The sequence below is a fragment of the Octopus bimaculoides genome, chromosome 7 (genome assembly GCF_001194135.2).
Source record: "Octopus bimaculoides isolate UCB-OBI-ISO-001 chromosome 7, ASM119413v2, whole genome shotgun sequence".
Lineage (NCBI taxonomy): Eukaryota > Metazoa > Mollusca > Cephalopoda > Octopoda > Octopodidae > Octopus > Octopus bimaculoides.
The window spans coordinates 4,011,390-4,023,279 of record NC_068987.1 but is presented as its reverse complement, the minus strand read 5'-3'; the positions used below and the strand labels follow the sequence as shown (position 1 = coordinate 4,023,279).

The following is an 11,890-nucleotide window of genomic DNA, read 5'->3' as shown; positions in this document are numbered from 1 at the left end:
ATATATATATATATATAATGAAAGAATATGTGATATAGATATCCCTTTATACAACTTAACCAATTAGCACTCTGATAAAACTGTAGGAATATAAAATCAAGACGGAGGGAAAACCAATTCAAAGTTCGATGTATATATTCATTCAATCCATATTAACGAAATTCTCCCTGGTATACAATACACATACATAGATGCATTCATCTATATGAGATATAAAATTTCTAAGAATTTACACGAAAATTTATAAATATATAAAAATTCATAGATGTATAAAAATTTATAAACACAAATATAAAATAAATATAAATATATAAAAATATAAATCCATAGATGTACCTGCGAAGTCCAAATGTTCGAATTTGAATCAATGAAGAAGGTGGATAAAAAAGCGAATGTAAAATGATTCATAAGGAATCGTAAACATGTAGAAAATCTTCCGGCCATTTCGAAAAGATATAGGTTGCTATGGGCGAGCTAACTCCAACCATAGCAATTCTCTATATTTCTCTCATCAGAGTTAATAGATTCAGATAGGTTAGATGAAATTTTTTATATATTTATAATCTGCAAAAAAATCAACATATTCTCTTACAGCTGTTTCGATTTAGGCTAAAAGATTAAATTACAATAGTTAAATCATTGTATTAGGCAACATGAATCATCATAATATAAGGAAACTCTCCCAATCCTCCATGTCAGCTAACATTTCAACTTTAATCCTTATGCTCTCCAACACCATTGACTATTCACCAATGTATCAAGCTGTTCTTGAAAAAAGGGAACAAGAAAAATCATCAAATTTTAGCCCAAAGACCTTATCTACCTTACCTTTTTTTATATTTTAGTTAATAAGATGTAATTTGTGGGAGATCTGGCTGCCATTTCTAGCAGTTTTAGTGATGATATAGGGACTCCCTCATTACCTTAGCCATTGTTGTAGATTACTACTTGGCAAGGAAATTAGGCCAGGGAGTGTTGGGTCTGTAAGCATGCAAGACTTATATTGTTTAACCCCAGGTCAGCCTTAATTGAGAAACAATAAGATTAAAGGCATTCTATAATCATGAACATCCTGTTTTTTTTTTTCTTAGGGCATAATGTATCTAGAGTTACATTATGTGATGTGTCATTCCTTTTTTTTGTTAAGATAATAGACTATAATTTGAAGGAGAAATGCCTGTTTGTTTCTAGCAGGTCAAGCAATCATGTACAGGCTCCTAGTTGTCCTGTTTATGCGTGTTAATGTAAGGTAAATCCATTTATTCCTCTTTTTGACTTCTATTTTCTTTCTGTGACCCAGTTTCACACTGTTTCGCTTATATTGTTAATACCCTTGGGGAAATCTATAAACTACACCCCAGTCTGTTTTCTTTTCATCTCCATGAATCTGAGATCTCAAACCCTATGTAAATACAAAGATGAATTTTACATCTTCATGAAGATCCACAACAACATCACCATCATCATCATCATCGTTAAATTTACAGTGAAAAATATATATTTTGTTTATTACACACCCTCCCCTCAAAGCTCCCATTAGCCACTGATTCCAGTTGAAATTCAATTGTTTTGTTTTTTTTCTCCTCAGCCCCTGGACTCATTTAGCTCATTACCCACTTTCCATGGCATATTAAATGACTGAGACCATAGCATTTCCTCGAACGGGTTGCTGGTCCATTGCAGGGTACAAATCCATCAACCCCAGTACTTGACTAGTATTTTATTTTATTGACCCTGAGGGGAGGAAAAGCAAGGTTGACGTCAACAGCATTTGAACTCAAAAGGTAAAAAAACTGGGAGAAATACTACCAACCATTCTCTCGATTCTGCCAGCCAGCTCACTGCTTTGTTGTTAATACAGATATGTAATTAACTTCCATGTTAATTATCCTTTCATGTCATTAACTCACCAAGTCTCACTAAATGGTGGGTAAAAATGATATTATCACAAATTACTTCTATTAACACTTTTATCTCTGAGTTAATATAAAAGCGTCAGTGAAAGGAACTTCTCTGGTGTAGTCTACTAATTCTTCATCAACAAACTCCAAACTCTTTTACAGTCTTATAAGTTGGCAGGGGGTGGAGGACAGCATGTTTTAACCCTTTCGTTACCGTTAACAACAAACAAGATGAGGACAAATATCCATCAAATGTAAATAATGTACATAATTCCTCATCTCTTAAATATAGAACTGTATTATTTATAGTTTTCTTCAATATTTTAAAGTTCTAGATTTTAAAAACAATGAAAAAAATGAAACAGGGAAAATGTTTTCAATAAATAGAAATTATTTGTTAGGTTTTTTTTCTTTTCTTTTCTGTTTTCCTCTCCTCTGTTTCATTCTGCAAAAGAATTTCAAGATTGTGTCCTAAAGCTACAAATAATGATTCCATGTGTGGCAGTAGGTCACACATTTCAAGGCAAGGCTGTCTAGCTAATTGAATTGATGTATGTATTTATATATATATATATATATATATATATATATATATGTGTGTGTGTGTGTGCGTGGTATTTTATATTGTGGACATTGAGGAAGTGAAAATATCATGAAGAATGATTTCATTTACAGATCTGTTTCTAGGATGGGTTATTTATTAAATAGTATGCATTGTTGGAGGGACTCCGACCCTCATCTTTTGTGGCTTTATTTATAATGTATCTGCTCAATATGCTGTGGAATAGAAATTCAATTCTAATTGGGTTTTGGGGTTTTTTTTTATCGTTTACTTGTTTTAATCATTGGACTGTAGCCAAGCTGAGGCACCGCTTTGAAGGGTTTTAATTGAAGATGACTTGTTAAAGTTATCTCTACAAATATTCTATAGATATCATTGCCAGCACAGATTTTTGTTCCGATGTAAATCCAAGACATCAGATGTTTAACAAACAATGAGATCAGGAAGGGTTTTGGTTTTCCATTTTGCCCATCCTGCTGCTAAAGTAAGCACGGAATCTGGCCAGTTAGACAAGATAGTCCCTTCTGTGGATGGTGGCCTGAGGCATTCTAGTTGGACACACTCTTGTATTTTACCCAGTACATGGATGCAATGCCGAAGAACAAAAAGCCGAACGGTCAAGAGGCTGAAAAGACATACGGAAATTAAAATTTAATCTCATTAAATCTTAAGTGCCAAATTGGTGAATTGGTCATTAAACTATATAGATAGGAACGTTTAATGTATTTTTTTTTATTATTATTGTGTCCATTTGGCTTTATGTCCATTCAGCATTGTGTCATTCAGATTTACGTCCATTTGGCAAAAGTGCATCCAGCATCCTGTCCGCGCACGATTTTACGCTATAGGTGAAGGGGCATGGATTAGCGACCAAGGGTATTTGGCTCAAGATCAGAAGGTCATGAGTTTGATTCCTGGTGGCACATTGCGTCCTTGAGCAAGACACTTTATTTCACCTTGCTTCAGTCCACTCAGCCAGCAAAAATTGTAATTGTACCAGTAATTGAATGGGCCAGCCTTGCCACATTCTGCATCATGTTGTATCTCCCTGATACATACTACTAAGAGTATGCGTGTCTGTGGAGTGCTCAGCCACTTGCCCATTAATTTCACAAACAGGCTGTTGCATTGATTGGATCCACTGCCAACACTCATTGACATAACCGGCGGAGTGCCAGTTTGGGTGAATCACCAGTAACTTAAAAGAGCCATTAGTCTTATAGATATATGTGCTTGTGTCAATCAATGCATATGTAAACGCGTGCACACACACACACACATATATGAATACACACGTACACAGTCACACACAAGTGTAAGCTGAAATATGAATTATACAGCTATCATTCTTGGGTGGTGTACCCAAATGAATAGATGTTTTGATGAGGGTGGAAATAGAAAATAAACTGTGTCTGAACAATCATGTCTTTTTGTAATAATAATGAAATGATCTTCTTATATAATGGTTCTTCAAATAAGCAAAGAGGTCTCTGAGTGTTAGAAGCGTATCTGTATGTACATGGAGGAGGTGGTGGCAGCGGCGGTGGCAACAAGGGAGGGGCTGTTTTGGTTTACGTCTGACGTTCACCAATGATATTATTGAAGTAACTGCAAAAAAGTTCTAACAAGGAATTGAAACAAAACCTAGTCTTTCATTGCAAAGAAATTCCAGTTACAGTATTGCAACATTATACCACCAACACCAATGAGAAGTAGTGGTTCCAAATAATTCTTGTCACTTTACATTAAAGGGAATAGGAAGACTGGAAGCTTTGGCATTCATGCCTCGTCTACAGAAAGGTGTTAACAGCATAATCATGTGTATCCTATTCGAAAACTAGCAGGGTGTGATTCGAGAGTGATTTGGCTGTTATTTCTAGTAGGTTAAGTGACCGCATAGACAATCTGTCTTTGAATCCCTCTTCACGGTATCAGTGAATTATCTCCTCATTGATTAATTATCTCTGCAGAATATTTAAGGATTTAATGCCACAAACCTTGGTCCACTTTGTTGTAGAGAACAAATACCAACCAATGTTGGTTTGTTTACATCCCTGTAATTTACCGGTTCAGCAAAAGAGACCCATCATCATCATTGTTTAATGTACGCTTTCCCTGCTGGCATGGGATGGACGGTTTGACTGAGGACTGGTAAGCTGTACCAGGCTTCAATCTGATCTGGCCTCGAGAGTGTGGTGGGTGCTTTTTACATGCCACCAGCACGGGAGCCAGTCAGGCGGCATTGGCATCGGCCACGTTCGAATGCTGCTTTTTACATGCCACTGGCACAGGAGCCAGACAAATACCAGACTTAAAAAGAACTTGTGTCAATTTCTTCAACTAAAACCCTTCAAGACCTTGCCCCAGCATGGCCGCAACCCAATTACTGAAACAAGTAAAAGGTCAAACATGATGACTCTAATGGCAGGTTTTTCCTTTGTTCCTGTGTGTAATAAAGGAGGAAGCATTGTACTTCAAATTGAAACACTTTGAGCACCATTCAACCTCTGCAAAGACAAATACATAAAACGTTGATAGCTAGAAGAAACAAGGTCACCGTTTTCTAATTTGTGTGTTAAAAAACTTTCCCTAATCAAAATATTTTATCTCTGATTTTTCAGTTTGCAGATTAAAATTAAGCATTGCACATTGAGAACCGACAAGCATTCCCATCGGTACCATATGTGTTTGTTATCACTGTTACACATTGCCAGAAAACATTTTATTTAATGGCTGGATGAGGTTTTAAAATAATACAGGGTGAAGCAATAGTAACGCCCTATTTTTTATTTAACTTTTCATCATCATCATCATCATCATTGTTTAACATCCACTTTCCATACTGTCATGAGTTGGACGGTTTGACTGAGGACTGTACCAGGCTCCAATCTGATCTGGCAGAGTTTCTACAGCTGGATGCCCTTCCTAACAACAACCACTCCAAGAGTGTAGTGGGTTCTTTTTACATGTCACTGGCACGGGAGCCAGTCAGGCAGCACTGGCATCGACCATGTTCAGATGGTGATTTTTACATGCCAGTCAAGAGGCACTGGCATCGACCATGCTCGAATGGTGATTTTTACATGCCGCTGTCACAGGTGCCAGTCAGGTGGTACTGGCATTGGCCACGCTCGAATGGTGCTTTTTATGTGCCAGCCAGGTGGCACTCACATCCGCCATGCTCAAATGGTGCTTTTTACGTGCCACCAGCACAGTTACATGCCACTTTTATTGAATGAAAACAAATTACAGTAGTTTAAGAAAATTTACAAGTATTGTGCCAGTGTCATGTAAGAAGCACCCGAATTGGCACCCTGTAAAAAGCACCCATGCTGGTGTCGCATAAAAAGCACTGGAGCTGGTGCCACATAGAAAGCACCCAGCCCACTCTGTAAAGTGGTTGGCATTAGGAAGGGCATCCAGCTGTAGAAACCATGCTACAACAGACAATCAGAGCCTGGTGCAGTCTTCCAGCTTGGCCAGCGCCTATCAAACCATCCAACCCATGCCAGCATGGAAAATGGACATTAAATAATGATGATGATGATGTCTCATCCGAGCATAATCTGTTATGATTAACAAACTAATTAGCATGTTCAAAATGTTCCCCTTCACATCCAATGCCGAACGCTACCAGCAACACTTCTACAAGCCATTTTGGTATATTTCCGTGTTAATTCAGGGAGCTTTCAGTACACTCCACAACAAAAGAGTCAGGTGGTGTTAGTTAGATCTGGTGATCATTGGTCATAAATCTGTCCAAGCAAGATTGACCTGGGGTTAAATAACAACAGCCTCTCCAGAAGCAATAGTTCCAACACAGTAGTAGTAGTAGTAATAGTAGTAGTTTTAAAAAAAGGGCGTTACTTCTGTGGCATCCTGTATATAAAAATATATTACTTGTGTGTCATCTGTTCGGTTAATGATGAACAATGGTGTATCACTGTCTTTAAACAAATGGAGGCTTTGCACCAGGTTGATGTGCTAAAGTGAGTGGCATGCCTCATCTACAAGTATGCCTAAAGAACCTGCTATGTCAAATTAGCAATGTACTACCACCTTAGCTATCCAGCAATTCCACCACCCATTTGAGCAGATGTTCAGGTTCCTGTCGGGTTATGTCAGACAACTGCTGTGATATTTCAGAGAGATAAAGCTGTCAACTGACTTCATTATCACAATCATCTGGCCATTCTTTGTGACTATACATATATATTCTTTTATTTTTTCATTTATTTCAGTCATTTGACTGCGGGCCATGCTGGAGCACCACCTTTAGTCGAGCAAATTAACCCCAGGATTTATTCTTTGTAAGCCTAGTACTTGTTCTGTCGGTCGCTTTTGCCGAACTGCTAAGTTTACTGGGGTATAAACACACTAACGTTGGTTTTCGAGCAATGGTGGGGGGAGGGGGACAGACACACACACGCACACAGCCCTTTTGTCAGCCCATGAATATTGTAGACAACGCTTGCCCAGAGTATCATGCAGTGGAACTGAACCCTGAACCATGTGGTTGGAAAGTAATCTCTTTGACCACACAGCCACACCTACACCTTTATATGTATGTAGTGCGCACACATCTGTGTCTGTGTGTATTTGTTAACTTTGCAGCCTAAATGCTTCATGTTCGTAATACTACTACTCCCCCTCACATCCAACCTCCAGTGATTTGGAGAAGGTACTCTTTACCATTTCTTTCCAAAGTTTAATAAAATAGATGCCAAGAATATATAATGGTTTATTCAATCAACAGGTGCTGTGATAAGTTTTCAGTGAACATCGGAAATTTATTCAACTTATTTTGTCTGATTTCTCATTTCACACTCCATTTTCGCCTGTCTTATGTATTATCTGATCTACCGATATATCGTCTTTCGTAATCTTATCTATCGCAACCCGCTACATACTAACTTCCATCACCGGCACATCTACCATTAACATACTCACACATGAATACACACGCACACGCCACATATTTATAGTGAAACAGTGCAATGTTTTACAAACCAGGCCTACTTAGAAGAAACCTGATTCGTTGCAGTTTGAGCAAAAGTCTAACATTTCTCTCTCGTTTTTAACTTTATTTTTATTTCCTTATTTCCAGTCTTGTTTCCACCATCCACCCCCGCACCTATGCTACTTCCATTTCCCATATTTTCACATTCTCATTCCTGTTCTGCTTTCTCTCTGACGTTTAACCCTTCACTTCCTCCTCCGCCCCCCCCCCCGTCTTTTCAACCCTTTCCTGCGTTTTTTCTTTGCACTTGGCTACCTTCACAGAGCGAAGGAGTTAGAGTTACCATATCTGGTAGACAAAACAGTCCCCAAATGACATGAATGGCATGGCAAACAGAAACTGCAGACTGCTCCGTGTGGTGGTGGTAGTAGTAGTAGCAGCAGTATTAACAATAGTAGTAGTAGCAGCAACAGTAGTATTAATAGCAGTAGTAGTAGTAGCAGCAGCAGTAGTAGTTACAAAAGTGAATGTGTTGGAGGTAGTACTTACATTGTTGTTGTGGTGGTGGTGGTGGTTACAGAAGTGAATGTGGTGACAGTAGTAGCAGTAGTTTCACATTTTGGCACAAGGCCGGCAGTTTTATGTGAGACCCTGAAATGCTGTCTCACATGACAGAACATAGTCTTGCTCTTGTAATTCTAGTAGTAGTAGTAGTAGTAGTAGTAATCAGGTGGTGAGCTGGCAGAATGCTTGATGGTATTTCATCCATCTTTACGTTCTGAGTTCAAATTCCGTCTGGGTCAGCTTTGCCTTTCACCCCTTCGAGGTTGATAAAATACGAACCAGTCATGTACTGGGTTGATAAATTAAGTACCAGTAAAACACTGGGGTCGAACATGATTGGCTGTCCCTTCCCCCAAAATTTCAGGCCTTGTGCCTATAGTAGAAAGGATTATTATTATCATTATTTGGTTCAAATTCAAGTTGCCATGCAGTGGGACTGAACCCAGAACCATGTGATTGAGAAGCAAGCTTCTTACCACACAGCCATGCCTGCGCCTATAATATAATAATGTTTTCACTCTATCTAGTGAAACAGCTGTAGAGAACAACAAAATTATGAATCCTATGAGAAATTGAGGTTTTTTATCTTTTTAGTTTTCTAAGTTGGAAGTTTCAGATGCGGTTCTTATATTTTAACCATTACAGAATACATTTAACTCTGGTGAATGTGCAAAACATGGTATTATTTTTGCACATAATTCTTATGTTATTTTTGTACTGCAGATTTTTTGAATTTTCTCAGACAAAAACTTGCATTGGATTGCAGTGAAATTTCCAGATTTTCATGATTCATCAGATATGCTAGAATTTGTCAAATTTCTACAGGCTTACTCATTTAGATACAGGCAGGAACAATCTTTAATTGTTTTTATGTAAACCCATCTTAACAATTCATAATTAATCATTTTAAAGTTTGCCTAAAGTTGGAATTTGGCAAGTTTGGGGACTGCAGACTTGTTGAAGAAACACATAAAACTCTACATATTTGTAACACTAGGCTGTATTGAGCTCTCCTGTCACAGTCACAGTGGATAATGTACATTATTCCTTTAAAAAGAGAAATGGAACGGGTTGGTCATGACTGGAAAGCCTTTGACTATAAAGTATAAATAGATATTCTTTTCCACTCTAGACACAAGGCCCGAAATTTGGGGGGAGGGGGGGCCAATCGATTGTATCGACACCAGTACACAACTGGTACTTAATTTGTCAACCCCAAAGGGATAAAAGGCAAAGTCGACCTCGGCGGAATTTGAACTCAGGATGTAACGGCTAAGCATTTCGCCCGGTGTGCTAACGGTTCTGCCAGCTCACTGCCTTAAAGTATAAATAGATATTAATCTAATGATGGTCATAATGTACAGTGTTTTTGTCTTTGATGATGATGATGATTATTGCTGTTGTTGTTGCTGCTGTTATTATTATTATTATTATTATTATTCAATTGTTCTTATCGTTTGATCTTATATGTAATTTACTGCATAGAAATTTGAGTATATCTTTGAGCACATATGTATATATACGCCTGCCTTCATTCGTTTTTGTTTTGCTTTGCTTTTTTTAATCTAAAAAAGATTAAAAGATTATTTATTTATTTATTTATTTGATTATAGATCTCCCGTGGTTGGAGTCTGTTAACATCTAACAGATGTTTGGGAACGGTGCCATTTGTTCTGCACATGCAACACAATGCCGACTTTAAATTGATCTCATCTCAACATTACTTTTTCAAAAATTAGGAAAATGGCTGAAACAAGGTAAGTTAGTTGTTAAATATGTGTATGTGTGCATGTATATATATATATAAATATTACAGAGATGTACTTGCATAGCAAGCAACCTGATCTGAGATCGTGTGCTGGAACGAAAACAATTGCAGCATGGAAGGTGTTTATAAGCCATTTAAGAAACACACAAAAACCGTTAAATTCACTTCAACATTTAAATTTAATATATTTTGGCAAATTAAATTTAAACGTTGGAGTGAATCTAACGTTTTTTGTGTGTTTCTTAAATGGCTTATAAACACCTTCCATGCTGCAATTGTTTATATATATATTTATATTTATATTTGATTTCATATTTTCACTTCACCTCATTGAATCTTAATGCCTAAAAAAGTAAAGACAATTGAGCTACTGAGATGAAGAAGGTATTTCTCTGTGTGTGTAGTTATATATTTATACTTATGTAGTAAAAAAAAATTGCACAGAACAACAAAGGAACACCAAGGGAAAAAGCACACATGCTCGTCCCTCATCAGTTGTCAGCCAAAAATCATCACAATTTCGTGCCATTATTGATAAGATTGTTCATTTTGTGGCGTCAAAAGCACAATACTGCTGATTTAAGTCAGCAGACGTGAAGGACAGTAACAAAAATTATAAACAAATTATACACAACAACAAATAAAGTTTAAGCATAATGGAAAATGACACGGGTACTTGCTATGTACAGGGTGTCCCAGAATTAACTATTTCATTGAAATCAGACAATTATTTTTTTAAAATTTGCTTTTATTTATGTTTAGTATGTGTGAAAAGTTTATCATCATCATCATATAACATCCGTTTTTCATGTTGGCATGGGTTAGACGGTTTAACTGGGGACTGGCCAGCCAGAAAGCTGCACCAGACTCCAATCTGATCTGGCAGAGTTTCTACAGCTGGATGCCTTTCCTAACACCAACCACTCTGAGAGTGTAGTGGGTGCTTTTTACGTGCCAGTGGTGCAGGAGCCAGTCAGGCAGCACTGGCATCAACCATGTTCAAATGGTGTTTTTTATGTGCCACCAGCACAGGTGCCAGTCAGGCAACACTGGCATTGTCCATTGACCACCCTCGAATGGTGCTTTTTATGTGCCAAAAATATCTGACAGATCAATTTGTAAAGGCATGGAATAAAGTCCCTTTACTGCAAACTAGTAAGAGATGATGCCAGGCAGGGCATCCAGGTAAACATCACTGCCTTTAACAACTTTCATCTCACCCATGATGGCATAGAGAAACAGATGTAAAAACCAATAGGATGACAATGCTAACAGTGGCTACCAAAACAAGTAGAATTATAATAATAATAAAAATAATATTAATTATAACAATTAATCACTTTGGCTGCAGGCCACTAGTTTACAGGAGAGAGGAATAGTTAATTAAAACAACTCCCTTCTACTTGTCTTTTATCGAGCCTAATGCAGTGAAAACTAGAAACAATCTCCTGCGGGATTTGCACTCAGACATTGAATAAATTTTTAAAAGTCCACCTGACTACCGACTGTTAAGTATTTCTGTCCAGTTGTCTGCTGGTTCAGCCATCTACAATTATAATGAGTATGATAACTAATATTATTATTGTTTTGTCTTTTACTAAGGCAGCAAACTGGTAGAATTAGTAACACAACAGGTAAATCCTTAGTGGAATTTTGTCTGTCTTTACATTCTGAGTTCAAATTCTGCCGGGGTCGATAAAATAAGTACCAGTCGAACACGGAGGTCAATGTAATCAACTAGCCCCTTCCCTGAAATTTCAGGCCTTGTGCCAAAATTTGAAACCATTATTGTTATTTTACTTTATTTCAATCATTGGACTGCAGCCATCCTGGGGGTAACTCCTTGAAGGGTTTAGTCAAAAAACAATCAACCCTTGTACTTATGTTTTAGTTTGGTTGTTTTAAGTCTGGTACTTGTTCTGTCAGTCTCTCTAACCAAACTGCTAAGTTATGGAGATGTAAATAAACCAACATCAGCTGTCAAGCAGTTGGCAGAGGGCTTGACAAACATAAACACAAAGACACACACATATATATATATATATATATATACCCACACACACACACATTCACATAAGTAAGTATGTATATATGTATGTGTGTATATATATATATATATATATATATATATATAT

At 37.3% G+C, this 11,890-nt stretch overlaps 1 protein-coding gene across 2 annotated transcripts in view; it reads left to right on the top strand.

The window, feature by feature from the left end:
- LOC106874133 (xylosyl- and glucuronyltransferase LARGE1) overlaps positions 1–11,890 on the top strand; it is a 39,804-nt gene that overhangs the window by 6,985 nt on the left and 20,929 nt on the right. For both annotated transcript variants that reach the window (XM_014921748.2, XM_014921747.2), the window contains exon 2: positions 9,601–9,744. The gene's annotated coding sequence lies outside the window, so the exon portion shown is untranslated. The remainder of the gene's footprint in view (positions 1–9,600; positions 9,745–11,890) is intronic.